Source organism: Chrysemys picta, chromosome 4 (genome assembly GCF_011386835.1).
Source record: "Chrysemys picta bellii isolate R12L10 chromosome 4, ASM1138683v2, whole genome shotgun sequence".
NCBI lineage: Eukaryota > Metazoa > Chordata > Testudines > Emydidae > Chrysemys > Chrysemys picta.
The window spans coordinates 33,173,432-33,190,630 of NC_088794.1; the positions used below are offsets into that span (position 1 = coordinate 33,173,432).

Below are 17,199 nucleotides of genomic sequence, written 5' to 3' on the forward strand. Positions count from 1 at the left end.
ATTGGGGTGACGGGCATGAGTGAGTGAGTGGGAGGTTGAGGCAAATCGCCTGGCCGCTGATTACGCGCAGCCATACACCAGGGCGGTTAGAAGAGTACAGCAGGGTGAGGTGTGCATCAGAGAAGCTTTGAAAACCAGTTTTGTGACTGGCCAGGCTATAGTGTGAACCTTCTGTTTGTTTCTCCTTGATGAACCCTCTCCCCCCACCCCCCGGTTCACTCTACTTCCCTGTAAACTAACCACCCTCCCCTCCCCCCTTCGAGCACCACTTGCTAGGCAATAAAGTCATTGTTACTTCACATTCATTCATTCTTTATTAATTCATTACACAACTAGGGGGATAACTGCCAAGGTAGCCCAGGAGGGGTGGGGGAGGAGGGAAGGAAAAGGACACACTGCAGTTTAAAACTTTAAAACTTTAACACTTATTGAAGGCCAGCCTTCTGATGCTTGGGCAATCATCTGGGGTGGAGTGGCTGGGTGGACGGAGGCCCCCGCACCGTGTTCTTGGGCATCTGGGTGAGGAGGCTATGGAACTTGGGGAGGAGGGCTGTTGGTTACACAGGGGCTGTAGCGGCGGTCTCTGCTCCTGCTGCCTCTCCTGCAGCTCAACCATACGCTGGAGCATTTCAGTTTGATGCTCCAGCAGCCGGAGCATCGACTCTTGCCTTCTGTCAGCAAACTGACGCCACCTATCCTCTTCAGCCCGCCACTTGCTCTCTTCAGCCCGCGATTCAGCCCACCACCTCTCCTCTCGTTCATATTGTGCTTTTTTGCACTCTGACATTGACTGCCTCCACACATTCTGCTGTGCTCTGTCAGCGTGGGAGGACATCTGGAGCTCCGAGAACATATCATCCCGAGTCTGCCATTTTCTCCTTCTAATCTTCATTAGCCTCTGTGAAGGAGAAACATTTGCAGCTGTTGGAGGAGAAGGGAGAGGTGGTTAAAAAAGACACATTTTAGAGAACAATGGGTACACTCTTTCACGTTAAATTTTGCTGTTCACATTACACAGCACGTATGCTTTCGTTACAAGGTTGCATTTTTCCTCTTATATAGAGGGCCTGCCGGTTTGGTGTGAAGGATCACTCACACAGTGCCAGGCAACAGAATTCGGCTTGCAGGCAGCCATGGTAAGCCACAGTCTTTTGGTTTTTTTAACCTTCATAACATGTGGGAATGGTTTCAAACCACAGCAGCCTCATTTCCCATACCAAGCACCCGTTTGGTTGGCCATTTAAAATAGGTTTGCAATGTAAAAGGAGGGGCTGCGGTTTCCGGGTTAACATGCAGCACAAACCCAACTACCCCCTCCCCCCCCCCCACACACCCAATTCTATGGGATGATCACTTCACCCCTCCCCCACAACGCATGGCTAACAGCGGGGAACATTTCTGTTCATTCGAGTAGGAACGGGCACCTCTGAATGTCCCCTTAATAAAATCACCCCATTTCAACCAGGTGACCCTGAATGATATCACTCTCCTGAGGATAACAAAGAGAGATAAGGAATGGATGTTGTCTGCAGGCCAGCAAACACCGGGACCATACGCTGCCATGCTTTGTTATGCAATGATTCCAGACTATGTGCTACTGGCTTGGGTTGGTAAAGTGTCCTACCATGGCGGACGGGATAAGGCAGCCCTACCCAGAAACCTTTTGCAAAGGCTTTGGGAGTACATGGAGGAGAGCTTTCTGGAGGATTTCCGCTCCATCCCCATACACGTTAACAGACTTTTCCAGTAGCTGTACTGGCCACGATTGCCAGGGCAAATTCATCATTAATCATTAAACATGCTTGCTTTTAAACCATGTGTAATATTTACAAAGGTACACTCACCAGAGGTCCCTTGTGTGCCCTCAGGGTCTGGGAGCACGCCTTGGGTGAGGTCAGGGGTTACTGGTTCCAGGTCTAGGGTGATAAACATATCCTGGCAGTTGGGGAAACTGGTTTCTCCGCTTCCTTGCTGTGAGCTATCTTCATTGTCTTCATCATCATCTTCCTTGTACCCCGAACCCGCTTCCCTGTTGCGTGATTCTCCATTGATGGAGTCAAAGCACACGGTTGGGGTAGTGGTGGCTGCACCTCCTAGCATGGCATGCAGCTCCGCGTAGAAGCGGCATGTTTGCGGCTCTGCCCCAGACCTTCTGTTTGCCTCTCTGGCTTTGTGGTAGGCTTGCCTTAGCTCCTTAATTTTCACGCGGCACTGCTGTGCGTCCCTGTTATGGCCTCTATCCTTCATGGCCTTTGAGACTTTTTCTAATATTTTGCCATTTCGTTTACTGCTACGGAGTTCAGCTAGCACTAATTAGTCTCCCCATATGGCGAGCAGATCCCGTACCTCCCGTTTGGTCCATGCTGGAGCTCTTTTGCGATCCTGGGACTCCATCATGGTTACCTGTGCTGATGAGCTCTGCGTGGTCACCTGTGCTCTCCACGCTGGGAAAACAGGAAATGAAATTCAAAAGTTTGCGGGGCTTTTCCTGTCTACCTGGTCAGTGCATCTGAGTTGAGAGTGCTGTCCAGAGCGGTCACTATGAAGCACTGTGGGATAGCTCCCGGAGACCAATAAAGTCGAATTCTGTCCACACTACCCCAAATCCGACCCGCAAAGGCCGATTTCAGCGCTAATCCCCTCGTCGGAGGTGGAGTAAAGAAACCAGTTTAAAGGGCCCTTTAAGTCGAAAAAAAGGGCTTTGTCGTGTGGACGTGTCCAGGCTTAATTCGATTTAACGCTGCTAAATCCGACCTAAACTCGTAGTGTAGACCAAGCCTTAGTATAATGTACCTAAAAATTAACTTACCACTAACATTGTTTAGAAGGGATCTGCTGGGTATGCCTAAATGATATTTGCTGACTGGATAATACAAACATTTTTAGCAGGGAAATATGTTTGGGACCTGCTACACTTTTCCTTTTTTCCCTTTTTTCTTTTTTTCCAATTGCTTTATTGGGATAAGGGCCAAATACTGTACCTAGCTTACACACTAATAAGGGACAAGCAAGCTCCCACATGCCACATGAACTGGCCATATGCTGGGTGAATCATCCTGAATGATGACTAGTCCACTAAAAAAGGGGATTGTTGCATCTTTTGCTTGTTACATGAAAATGACAATAAGAAACTGTCACAGGTCCACAGTTGGGTCCCAGATAATCATGTTTACTAAATATATACAAGTAAGGCCTAGTTAGATATACACAGTCTAAATGCCACTAGAGGGTTCACAAGTTATTTAAAGGTATTCTAAACTACAGGCATGGTAATAGGAACAACACCTATTCCACACTTGTGAACTGCTGTGGCAGGGGAATAACCCCTGTAAGTAAGACATACTCAAAGACTTGTCAGCTGATTTGGGCTCAGAGGCTTGGGCTGCGAGGCTGTAAAATAGCAGCGTAGATGTCCACGCTCAGACATCCAAGCTCAGACGTCTGTGCTGCAATCTTGTAGCCACACAGTGTGAACCCAAGTCAGCTGACATGGGCCAGTCATGGGTGTTTTGTTGCAGGGTAGAGATACCCTTTTGTTATCTCACCTCCATGCTCCCCAGCCCTAAGGCTTTTGAAGATGTAGCAGACCTCCCCTGGATAGTTCTGGATGCTGACCCATTATGGTTCTCCTCAGCCTCGCAAGATGTTTGGATGTTTTTTGGCTCTCCAGCCAATTCAAAGTCTTCTCCTTCTGGGCAGGGAAAAAATAAAAATACAAGAGTCCAAATAAACAGGCCTTCTGAAACTAAGTTTTTCAGCGCTCAATGTAGATGTTTTTGTTCTCCCCAGGGCTGACCACAGTCCCTATTACAGGGTTCAATAGTCTTTTACCTTCCTCAGGTTATCTATCCTTTTTCCTTAAGTGCAGAATCCACTGCACTACCTCTCCATGTGGCATCACAGGCTCCCCATAGGTACTGCCTCTACTATAAGTACCAGCCCCAGGACCTGGAGTCATGGGGAGTATTCTATCCTGAGCTCAAGATGGCCCTGCTCCAACTTTTCCCCAGGGGTACCGCCCACAACACCTGTCTCTGGTTACGCCCTTTTTCTGTTAAGGCACCTCCAACCTCCCTAAGACCTTTCTCTGGCTCCCTTTACACAGCAAACCCAGCATAGGTTCTACCCAAATCCTGGCATCCTTGTCATTCAAGAGCCATTTAACACACTGCTCCTCTCTCCAAATCTGCTACTTCACACACCTTCACACTATATAGTCTTATGTCCTGCTTCTGAAGCAGGCCTTGCTCCTTCCCAGCCACTTGCTTCTGAAGGCCTGACCTTAAAGGAGCTGTTACCTTGTAACAATAGCACTAGCCAAGCCTTTCCTGTAAAAAGGCATTTTGTTAGCTGAAGGTAACAGGTAGATGGAGTGTCCTAAGGTGGTGCTGGAGGGTTTACCACTGCCGTTGGGTTGGGAGTGCAGCTGTTCTGCTTATGACTGTCTCTACTTACTTATTTCCCCTTCAACAGCAACCACTCCCTACTGTAAAGCAGGAGCAGAATGGACTTCAAAGCTTATAGAGGGAGAAGACCTACACCAGTAAGAAGGAGAACTTCAGCTCCCTCTTCAGCCTACTTTCCCCCATCCACTAGAACCCATCTTTTATTACTTCTCTGATACTGCCTGAAGCTCCAGGCTTAGCAAATCAGTTTTTTTCTCCTTGCACCACTCAGTTATAATAAAACCCAACTGCTAGTCCTCCTGGACCATCAGCCCCTCACTTGCCAAAACCTCCAGAGGAGTAAATTCTGAATCACCTTTTTGCAAGCTTCAGCCTTGTCCAACTACCACCACCCTGGGCTGCTACATCTATCCATGCTCCCTGTAATCTTCCCCATCCCTTTCTAGGCTTATTTTTGATCCCCTCCAAATTTGCTCCCAACCATACATCTTAGATCACCTGAAAATCCACACTTCCTTTCCCCATTACTTCAGCTGCCCTGGCTTAGGTGGGACTCATGCATTGCATGATGACATCAGAGATGATGTGCCAGGGAGGGAGCCCAGGCTAGTTTTGACACAAGCCATCTCAGTAATTAGTCACCATGGTAAGAAACAGAGGGGTAGCCATGTTAGTTTGTATGCAGAAAAACAAGAAGAAGTCCAGTGGCACCTTAAAGACTAACAGATTTATTTGGGCATACGCTTTTGTGGGTAAAAAACCCCACTTCAGATGCATAGAGTGAAAATTACAGACGTGAGTTACCTTACAAGTGGAGAACCAGTGTTGACAAGGCTAATTCAGTCAGGGTGGATGTGGTCCACTCCCAATAATTGATGAGGAGGTGTCAATACCAAGAGAGGGAAAATTGCTTTTGTAGTGAGCCAGCCACTCCCAGTCTGTATTCAAGCCCAAATTAATGGTGTTAAGTTTGCAAATGAATTGTAGCTATGCAGTTTCTCTTTGAAGTCTGTTTTTGAAGTTTTGTTGTTGAAGGATGGCTACTTTTAAATCTGTTATTGAATGTCCAGGGAGATTGAAGTGTTCTCCTATTGGCTTTTTTATGTTACCGTTCCTGATGTCTGATTTTTGTCCATTTATTCTTTTACGTAGAGACTGTCCGGTTTGGCCAATGTACATGGCAGAGGGGCATTGCTGGCACATGATGGCATATATCACATTAGTAGATGTGCAGGTGAATGAGCTTCTGATGGTGTGGCTGATGTGGTTGTGTCCTCTGATGGTGTCGCTAAGTAGATATGGGAACAGAGTAGGCAACGGGGTTTGTTACAGGGATTGGTTCCTGGGTTCGTGTTTCTGTGGTGTGGTGTGTATTTGCTTCAGGTTGGGGGGGCTGTCTGTAAGCGAGAACTGGCCTGCCTCCAAAGGTCAGTGGGAGTGAGGGATCATTTTCCAGGATAGGTTGTAGATCATTGATGATGTGCTGGAGAGGTTTTTGCAGGGGGCTGTTCTCACTACAAAACGTGGCTGGCTACAAAAGTGTCTGGCTCACTACAAAAGCAATTTTCCCTCTCTTGGTATTGACACCTCCTCATCAATTATTGGGAGTGGACCACATCCACTCTGACTGAATTGGCCTTGTCAACACTGGGTCTCCACTTGTAAGGTAACTCCCTTCTGTAATTTTCACTCCATGCATCTGAAGAAGTGGGGGGTTTTACCCATGAAAGCTTATGCCCAAATAAATCTGTTAGTCTTTAAGGTGCCACCGGACTCCTCATTGTTTTCATGATAAGAAAGCATCTGAAAACCAGGCAATAATGAACTGGACTGGTGTGAAAGTTTCCTCAGGCTAATGTGTGCCTTGTTGGATATGAGAAGAGTGTCTTTATGCAGGTCCTGTCCCAGCCAACCCCACCAAGCCACTTTGCCTTAGAAGTGATAATAGGATCAGTGTTAGAAATGAGATTAGAGAACTGAATTTGAACATTTTGTTACAACTAAATGGATTAACTGGTAGGTTTAGTGAAGCTAAGCAGCCATGTTTCCCCCTGAAACATAACTATAAAATCATTGTTTAGAAGCTCTCCTCCCATTCCTTTCAAAGCTGCTTAGTTTACACATTTTTAATAAGACATTGGGCTAAATATTAAATCATTAAAATTCTTTAAAGGGCTCCTTCCCCCCTTAGTGGTTACAGGGCAAAGCCTTTAGTAGGGGTTGAGGTTAAATTGAAGGTGCTGTGTCTCCAGCTAACCTTGCTGTACAGCTGGTTTTAACAGATAAATTAGAGCAAACTCCACTCAGCTGGTAGACTTTTTTGTATGATAGCAGCTAATTATAAGAACCCTTAGAGGTTAGTTCCTTTTATACCTGTGTTTACCAAGAGTAACTCTAATTTTGTCTACACATATAAAGTTCAACTTAAATCAGTTTAAAAGAAATTTAATTAACCAATTTAACTTCCTATATGGACACTCTCATGTTGGTTTACTTTAAACAGATAAGGCTGGTTTTAACCAATATGAGTATCCAGTTGTGATGGCCACCCTCACAGGTAACAAACACAATAGGGATTGAACCAGGGACATTCAGAGCTAAAAATCACAAACTGCTAACTGCTTGAACTAAAGTTTGCCACAGTTTGTATCCTCTATTGATAGGCATAAAAGGGGACTTGTAACATATGCTGACCAGTGAGTTGCACATTCACAAAGTTGCACCAGTTTAACTAAATTGGCTTAAAATCTTTAGTTAAATTGGTGCTGCTTTCTGTGTGGACCAGATCTCTGTTAAAGTCACTGTAGTTACATGAAGCCTAAATTGCTATAATAAGGCACACTTTTCCACCACAAGCAAAGGTGAGTGGAGTTCTTACACCAACTGAACTAAATCTATTTTCACATCAGTACCACTTTTTTCTGTAGACAAGGCCTGTAAGGAGAATCTCTTTCTGTCTCAGGTACTTACATAGCCCCATCATGGTAGAATCTGAGCCTTGCACAATCTTTACTGTATTTATCCTCACAACACCTCCATGAGGTAGGCGCATGGTATCATCTCCATTTTACAGATGGGGAATTGAGGGTCAGCGAGATTGAGGCCCAGATACACAAAGGGACACTAAATCTCTGATTTACTCTCCACTGCAATCCACAAAACTCCAGCTCAGCTGCCACATAACCATATAGGCACCTAATCTCACTCAGCCCCTAAATTTTCCACTGTAAAAATTCCCTAAGTGTCTAAATTTCTGCCTCTGGGCATGTGCACTGCTTCCTCGCTCTAATCTCCTGCGATCTCTCTAGCTGAAAGTGTTCCACTTTGGGTAAATACAGTACTGAGAAAGAGAGACATAGGGAGACCCAGGGTCCAGTCTCCCTGCTCCAATGACTATTTAATTATTTATTCAAAGGGGAACAGCTTTAGTACGAGAAACTGAGGGAGCCTTACACCAAAAATATCCCATGCACAGTGGTTAGAGCACTCCCTTGAGAGATGTGCGAGACCTTTGTTCAAATGTTTTCTCCCCTGCAGGCAGAGGGGTAATTGAATCCAGATCTCCCATATCCCAGATGAAGTGCTCTAGTCACTGGGCTAAAACATATAAGGTGAGCAGTAACACCCCTTCCTCCAGCCTAAGTCCCTTTGTGGACCAGGTCTTAGTGATTTTTCCAAGGTTAGACAAAAAGTCTGTGGCAGCGGAGGGAACTGAACCTCAGTTTCCTAAGTGTCCTAGGCTAGCATCCTAATAAATGGACGGGTTCTTCCTCAGGCTCTTAGGATAACTGCACGTCACAGTTTGGCAGTTCCAGACAATTATGTTGGAAGACAATCTTGTCCGTTTCACTATAAGAGTGGGGAATGTCCCCATGAGCGGCATACCAGTTAGCGTCATTGCTGCTATGCTGTGTGAACTTGCAGCACTACCTCCCCTGACCAAAGACAGATTTCCATTCCTCAAAACTGCTTATCACTGCTACTCAAGTAGAGTGTGGAAATTACATCCACACACATGGGTAAGAACTGGAGTGAATCAAAATGAAGAGCCCTACAAGGCAGTGCTCCCCTCACTCTCCAGAGGGGTTGAGCTGGAAATGGCGGTGACCAAAATGGGGGCGGATGAGAAAGAAATTAAGCAACGTATCTAAATAATAAGAATAACCCAACATGGTTCTTGTTAGGGTAAATCCATGCTCTCATTAAAACCTTGGTTAAGCCAATTAATAACTAGATACAACACTACACACGATATTGCCACTAAGGCTATATCTGCTGATCCAGGGGTTCTTGGGAGCTTATAGCAAACTTACTGTATATGCAGCCTTTTATGCAACAGGCATTATGAAATAAAGCACCTGATGTGCTGGCAAGAGTTCCCGCTGTGTGAGTATCTGCCATAAACACACAGGTCAGGACATGCTAGTCAATTTGCAGTTATTGAAATCATGATGACTGCTTTTTCTTTTAAAAATTCCACCCCCCACCGCCCAGGTTTAAAGTAGTAAAACCCTGAGGAGCCAAAAGGACCTTGAGGCCTATAGCCCTATCTACATTAGCACCATTTTCAGGAACTTTAAAGTGGGTAAAAATGTTTGGTTTTGAAATGCAGATTTGATACAACACTGAATCAGAATTCAACCCCTACTCTAAGGAGTGGAGTGGCAGAGAAATTGTATGTACAGCCTTACCTCTCCCTCCTACCTTGTCTGTACAACATTCCATTGACATGTCAACAACCCCAGATATGGATACCCCACAATATGCAGCTTGAGCTCATTTCTGTTTTTTTTCCTCATTATTTACATCTTCCACCATCCATTCCCTTCCAAAAATGAAATTCACTCAATTTTGCTTATCTACTTTTAAAAAAATACCCAGAACTTTTATGGCAAAGAAGTTGGACTTATAGCATTACGGTGAGCACAATTAATATGCAGTCTGCTGTAATGTACGACTAGAAATTCACAGGGTTAAATTTTATACATATAGGAGAAGCACACAAGGAAATACATTATTGAAAATATTCTTGCTTTATTCTAGACAGTTGGTTCATGACAAGGTCCAGTCGTGTAGGACAACTGTTGATTCACCATCCTTTTGGTATGAATGGACAGCACACAGATCCAGAATGTCCTGTTATAAGTGTGTCCCATATGATGAGTTCAACAGAACTATCCTATCACTGAGTAATGTCTTCTCAGATCTGTTTTTTCTTTAAAATAATTAAATGATCTTTGTCTTTTAAATCTAATTAATATGGTTTAACTTCTTAGAAATCTTAGGACTCATGCAATTATAATAACAAATATAAACAAGAAAACAAAGAATCCAGCACCCCATTTCACAGTTGCGTTGTAATCCATAGACCACATTGCCTCCATTTACAAATGTGTAACTGAGCTACAAAAAGCCAAGACTACCCTCATAATTTTAAGGGAAGGCAAATGCTAAAGTTACACAAAGTTAAGCTCACAAAGCCTGTAATCCTCCACACAACATCCAAACATTTCATTATCCAACATCACAAAAAGCCTGCTGAGCACTAAGAGCAAGTTATTACTGCATGCCAGAACCTTGGGGGCACACAGTCAAATGGTCCACCAACGAAAATGAAATGCCATGACATGCAAAAAGAAGAGGATTTCACACAGTGAAATCACAAACTTGCTGCCAGTGTTGAGCTGTACTAAAGAAAGATACTTTGAAGAAGGGAGGTGGGGAGGTGACACAGCCCCAAGTTCTAGAATATGGGCCAGATTCTCTACTGACTTGAACCTGGTGTTGTCATTTACATCCATACAAAGTGGGTGTGAAATGCCATAGATCACAATGTTTACCTGCTGCGTCCGCAGATTTGGCCGATTGCGGCTCCCACTGGCCGCGGTTCGCTGCTCCAAGCCAATGGGGACTGCGGGAAGCGGCGCGGGCCGAGGGACCGACTTTGAGAAGCACTGATATAGAGCACTGTGGAGATGTGTACAGTAGGAGAGACCCTCAGACCATATCCTCACTAAGGCAAATGTTGCATATGGGGCAGGCTAACTGAACACTTAGATCAGTGGTCTCCAAACTTTTTTGATCGCGCACCCCTATCATTAAAAAAATTTTGAGCACACACCCCCATATATGTATATTTATTTATGTATAAATTGTGTACATGTACTACAGTACTAATATATTATGTAAATTATAAAACATACACAAAAATAGAAATTAAAAAAAGATGAGATAAAGATGAAATAAACAATATTTTAAAAATATTTTTTATTTTATTTATGAATGGTACAAAAAAACTTTTTACTCTCACTAAAAAGAATATTATTATTATTAATAATATTTTTAGTGAGAGCAATGTGACTGAATATGTGTAATTATTTTTGAAAATCTAGGTTTAATACTTTGTGATACAGCGATTCGAAGGTCTGGTTCTAAGTTCAGTTTATTTTGCACCTTGGTTTTAATGGCTGTTATAGCTGAAAAAGATGCCTCACAAAGATACGTAGATCCAAATGGAAGAAGTGCACCGTTGCCTGCACTTACTAAATCATGATACTCATTTTTCAATCCCATCCACCAATTATGCAAAGGTTTTTGTTGAAATTCGGCTAGTACATTTCCATCTTCCCTGATGTCAATCAGTTGTTCTTGCAAACTAATCAGAAGGTGTTGCATTTTTATATTTTTAACAAATGGGTTCAAACCCACTGAAACTCTTCCTTTGGAAGATTTTTAAACAGGTTAGAAAATTCTGTTTCCAAGTTTTTTAAGTGAGCAGATATGAGAGTTTTTATAGGTGACACACTTACATTGTTTTCGGCAACAACATCACATAACGATGGAAACATTTCCAAACATCCGTTTTCAAAATGCTCTCTCCATAGCACGGGTTTCTTTCAAAAAGCAGTTACTTTCTCACTCATTGTTAAAATGTCACCTTTACCTTGAAGGAACAGATTAAGTATGTTTATTTTTTCGAAAATATATGCTAGGTAGCATACTACTGACAGCCACTTGTCATCGCAGAAAAGGTCAGCAAATTTGGAACACTTGTCTTTTTGTAAAAGAAAAATGCATAACTCATCTTTAAGTTCGACAACTCCTTTAAGCACTTTGCTACGAGATAACCAGCGAACCTCTGTGTGGTACAAAAGATTTTCATGGTCACTCCCCATCTCATTACAAAGTATTGTAAAGATTCTACTATTTAAAGGTCTTGTTTTTATAAAATTAACTACATCGATAATATCCTGTAGCACTTTGTGCACTTCTGGCTCCAACTTCTTTGCTGCAATAGCTTGCCTATGAATGATGCAGTGAATGAATTTCATGCTATCTCTGTAACCTTACCCCGGAATCCTTTCTTTATTCCAGTCAAAGCAGCCGCTCCATCAGTGGTTACACTTGCACAGTTTTTCCATAAAAATTGTTTTTATTAAAGAAGTCATTTACTGTTGCGAATATATCTTCTCCGGTACATCTTTCCTTTAGTGGCTCACAAAAAAGTAGTTATTTGTGTATTTCATTATTGAAACAGAATCTAGCAAATACCGTAAGCTGAGACATGTTAGAAACATCTGTACTTTCATCCAACTGTATAGCAAACCTCCCACACTGCGTAATTTGTTCTAATACTTGTTTCTTCAAATCTTTAGCAATGTTTTCTATGCGTCTTCCAACAGTATTTGCTGACAAAGGAATGCATTTTAGTTTGTCACCTTATTGTTTTCCATGTGTTATTTCATCCATTTTTACCGCAGCAGGAAGAACAAGTGTTTCCCCAATAGTATGTGGCTTTTTGTCTTTCGCTATTAAGTAAGAAACCTCAAAAGAGGCTTCTAAACATTTATCATTAAGTTTAGTGAAATTTTGTAAAGTACAGGATTGAGTATCGCATGACTTTAAACATCGCTGAAAAAATTGTAGAGGTTTGTCTTCATGTTATGGATGTTTAGCTTTTAAATGTCTTGCTAATCGTGATGACTTCATACTATCATTAGCTAATATCTCAAGGCACAATATACACTTAGGGCGAGGTTCATCGTTAACGATAATGGATGTAAATCCATATTTCAAATAGTCTTCTTGATAATTTCAAATTTTTTTGGCCGACTTCTTGTCAGATCTGATTAGATCGTCATTGTTTCTACCTTGTAATGTGGCTGACGAAGAGCTTGTACTAGGAGTAGGAGAACTGTCAGCTCTGCCATTTTCTTGTTGTTTGCTTGTGCTCGCATTATTAGTATTATCTTCAATCCACGGTTTCTTTGCAGGAATCTTTTTAAGCCACTTGTCCATTTTGTGAGGGTTACTTTAGTTAAAACTAGATAATATAATCTGTAAATCCATTTAAGTCCGTAAATCCGGGCACACGTAAACTGCAATACGTCGCAATACGTTGAAAGCGAACGAACGAGTGAGGATGCCACTGTCAACCCCTCCGCATTGTGGAACTCCCACTCTTCCCTCAGGATACCTCGCAGGGCTGGCTCCAGGCACCAGCGTAGGAAGCACGTGCCTGGGGTTGCACACCGTAAGGGGTGGCATTCCAGCCAATCTTAGGGTGGCGCTCCTCCGGCCGCCCTTTTTTTATTTTTTCTCCGGCGGTGCTCTTCCTGCTGCGCCCCCCACTGGATCATCTTCCGCACCCCCCACTTTGGAGACCACTGCACTAGATTGCTACACCTAGTCTATACTTGACCATTTCTTCTATTCTGCACAAACCAATCCAGAGCTGCCTGATGTTACCACCCTTGAACTTTGTCCTAGGAAGTCCCTCTGAACATCATGCACACTTACCTCTGTCCGCTAGTGCAGTGTCATGAATACTACTGGCCTCATACTGATTCTCCAGGGCAAGAATGAAGTATACAGTAGCCTTACCTGTGTCCCCAACAGTTGACAAAAGCCACTGATATACTTGCCAATTTGGGGACTTCAAAAAGCAGCTTGCACAGAGGCAGAGAAATTTGTAGCCAGAAGCTGAAATTAAGACTCAGCTACTGGCTGATATTTCTTATTCCCATCACTACTCTTTTCTCATCCACTTTATCAAGGCCCTGAATCAGTAAGTAGCATACACACAGCGCTAGTAGAGCTCTCCCTGGCTTGATACTCATCAAGCTGCTGTGTTTGGGGCCCACCTCACTGGGCCCCATGTGGTTTAAGCCTTTTGAGTCTGAACAGATCCAGGCATTGCTTTGACTGGTCTCTCTAGGCAAACTATCGGGGTACAGATCCTCTGTCTTGCACCCCCTTCTGAAAGCTGGGGCCATGTAGTCCAACTGCCTAGCCCCTAGGATGAGTGCTGACCCCTCAGACTCTTCTGTAGCTTAAGCACACCCTCCCCCAGAACTCCAGCCGTGTGGGCACTCTGGGTTTACAGTTCATCTTTTCAGGGGCATGTGATAGTGAAGCAAACATGCACACACAGACTTTGCACAGAATTCTAAAACACCATTGCATTGTACTTAGATAAAAATGAGAGATCACAGATCTAGGCAAAGTAATATACACAACTGTATGCATTTGCTTGTCTTAGTTTCCTCATCATCGCAGAGTTCTTTGGCCTTAGCAGAACTATCAGAGGTGTCCAGGATCCCCCCTTCTGCACCTTTTCTCTTGAGAATCATGGAGTCTCTCCCTCTCTCTACTCCAAGTCAGCTTCCTTCCTTTCACCTTGGCTGGTTCCATAGTTAAACAGGGCCCCATACTATGAAAGCATGCCTGCCTCATCCTCTTTTCTACTAAAGCTTCCTGTGTCTGAGTCTTCTTTAAACTTCTGCTTTTCATCCCTATTTCTTTGTTCTGCTGCTAGGAATTGTCCACTCTCCACTTCCCCAGTACCCTATAGAAAAACTTAGTTGCATTGGTTTCCCTGGGCTTTCAGCCAAACCATTGTCCGAAAGTGTTTCCACCTGAACAAGCAACCAATAAAGGTCTAATGACCTACCATTGTCTCTGGTCTGTAGCTGGTTCTACAGCCCTGATAACAGATGGCTGTCTCCACATCCAGTGCTGTATGCAAGGATACAATAAGTTCATAACAATTTCATAGCATCAACCAGAAGTCATAAATTGTACTGTTACTTGATCTTGCAGTCTCATTCTTGGGTTAGCATAAAAACAGGTAGAATCTCTATAATGATTACCTGGGCATAGCTCAGTAACAGCAGAACATATATTATTACTGGAAGAGCAGACAGTAGGAGTTCCCCTCCTGCAGCTAGTGCTGACTCCAAAAAACACATTCACTTTTCTCCAATCCCTAGGCAGAAGGACCTTACTTGATCCCACTTACTTGGTCAGGGGACCTTGCCTTTTAGATAGGCAGGAAACACACCCTTTAGGGGATGTCTATGGATGTGCCCTTCCACTCCCAACTCTTAGCCAGCACAGTAACTCAGGTCCAGTACATAAACTGATTCTCCAAATCATCACAGTAAGCTATTTAAACATGTGCCTAGTTTTACACAATCTGACTAGTATGTAAAATTAATCATATATGTAATTGTTTTCAGGATCAGGGTCTTCAAACGTTCTGAGATGTGGTTCGGCAATTAGCTCCCTTTACTTTCTATCATACCCCTGATTTTTAAAATGTTAATTTAATATTTTTGTAGTTTCTTAAAATATCAAGTAAACTTTTAGTCCATTGACTTTTGTCCTAATAATATATCATGGTTTAAAAAATAGTGATAATACAGAATGGATCCTAAATACAAAACCATCCCATTATGAAAGAATAAGCTATTAAAAATACCTATCATGGTATCATAAAGTAGTACGCTAATCAAATATATTTTTTCACATGTCAATTAAATGTTTCATAGTGATATATTAGTTGACAAAACAAAATTAAAATTTTTGCCAAAATTGCAAAGCTGAGCTTCTCAGTGACTGCACTCATAAAATATACACTCAGTATGCCAGCTTTCTTTGCACAGTATGGATAACATAGTATGGCCACATCAAGTGTTTACAAATCATGAATCAGGCTCCCCAAAATCATGAGTTTAAAAAAATGCTCTTTTGTGCTCTTTTTATTTGCCTTCTGGTTTTCGAGCCTTAACATTTCATTTTTTTTTTCAAGGTTTTCTCTGTAACCATGATGATTGGAACCCTTTTTAAAAAATGAAAACTAAGATTCTCATGTAATCACGTCTCCAGGAGTTGGGGCTTTAAGAAAAACACCAAATATTGTTAAACTTGTGATAAAAATTGTGAGAGCTGGCAACAATGTGCTGCTTATGCCTGCAATTACCTGATTTAGGTATGGAAATCTGGGATCTGCAAGTGCAATTGGTGTGTGTGTATTAGAGAGATCCATTTATTTTAACAGGAGTGCACAGTACTGTTAAAAAATGCAACTAGCCCATGCCCATTTTTGCAGAACCCATTGAACCCAGGGGCTATTTTTTCAATATGATGCAACGGATATGGGAAAATTATTTTCAGTAGCCACTTGAGAGTTTTTCCTTAGGGCAAAATGTGCATGTGCAAATTGTTGTTATTGTTATTTTGTAGGACTCAATGGGGCACATGTGTATTTGTAAAGTTTCAGCTACTTTAGCTGTGGTTTGTCAAGGCATAGTCAGTTTAACAATCTATATGGGGAAATAATTAAATTAAACATCTGCAATCCATGGCTCATGGACTTTTAAACAACTAATTGAAGTCACGTTTTTTAGTGTATTCATAAGCAGGAAAGGAATTTCTTGAAAACCCGATTGTGAAAAACATACCACCTTCTGGAGAATGCGGGCATCGATCCCGCTACCTCTCGCATGCTAAGCGAGCGCTCTACCATTTGAGCTAATTCCCCAGGCCATTAAGCACCGTCTCAGCCACTCACACATAAGCAACCCCCTCATCGCGTGATCTACTCCTTTCCCCCTGATTCCATGAGCAGCAAGTTGTTGTCAGGCAGTTTCGCTACCTCCCTTCTCTGCTGAGGGCGTGGTTTCTTCCGTTGGCCAATGGGAAAGGGCGATGGGAGAGGCTAGTTTTGTGTTTGCGGCCCTCGGCTTCCATCCCGCCCTCTGTGTACCCCCATTGGTCGCACATCGGTCTGAGTCTTTTACCAGCTGATTGGTCTAACCCGGTTTATTTTTAAACTGTACTCGCGGCTCTGATTGGGTAAAAAACACGCCTGTCACCGTGACGTTAAGCTGTTGCTAAGGCGTGAAGGTGGGAACCAGAGGGGCCCACCCGGATGCCCTGATTGGCCTTCAGGATCCCGTTCAGCCCGCCCTCAATCCCCATGTAGTCCACTGGTGCTGTCGTTCATATGTTATTGGCGGCCAAAGGAAAGCCAATGGGAGACGGAATTTATGCTATTGTCCAATGGAAGTGTGATCGGTGGGGACCTGGGCGTGTCAGGGAAGTGTGATTGGCAGGCGAGGAGGGGGAGCGAAGGAGAGCTCATAGGGTCTGATATGTCTGCCATCTTGAAGTGTCGGTGATGGTGGCGAGCGCTCGCTTTCCCGTCTGAGCCGAGGCAGACCGGGACCCGTGACGGGAGACGCGCTCGCCGAGGTAGGGAGATCCGGGGGCCCCCGGCCTGAGTCAACTACCGCCGGGGGTTATTCCCCCTCCCTGACGCTCTGCTCCAATGCACGGGCCCGGTGAGCGCTCTCCTCCCCCCGCCCTGCGCAGGGGCTGGGGGGGGGGGGCGTCTTCCTGTTCCCCGGAGTCTGCGGGCTGGTCTTTGAGGCCTCCTCCCGCGATTGGGGGCCGTTTCCCGCCCCTCTCCCCGGTTTGCGCCTGAGGGGGGGGGGGCGGCCTTGTTTGC

General features: G+C 43.7%; 1 protein-coding gene and 1 non-coding gene across 48 annotated transcripts in view; one reads left to right on the forward strand and one right to left on the reverse strand.

The window, feature by feature from the left end:
• Positions 1–16,157: 16,157 nt before the first annotated feature.
• Positions 16,158–16,230, reverse strand: TRNAA-AGC (transfer RNA alanine (anticodon AGC)). The gene has a single exon. It is a non-coding gene; the product is annotated as a tRNA-Ala (tRNA).
• A 374-nt stretch (positions 16,231–16,604) lies between these two features.
• PPP6R3 (protein phosphatase 6 regulatory subunit 3) overlaps positions 16,605–17,199 on the forward strand; it is a 131,460-nt gene continuing 130,865 nt past the window's right edge. For 12 of the 47 annotated variants that reach the window (XM_065594609.1, XM_065594608.1, XM_065594612.1 and 9 more), the window contains exon 1: positions 16,812–16,943. The gene's annotated coding sequence lies outside the window, so the exon portion shown is untranslated. Of the gene's footprint in view, positions 17,033–17,199 lie in introns of all 47 variants that reach the window. The other 35 variants (XM_065594605.1, XM_065594604.1, XM_065594607.1 and 32 more) reach the window with 13 other exon arrangements.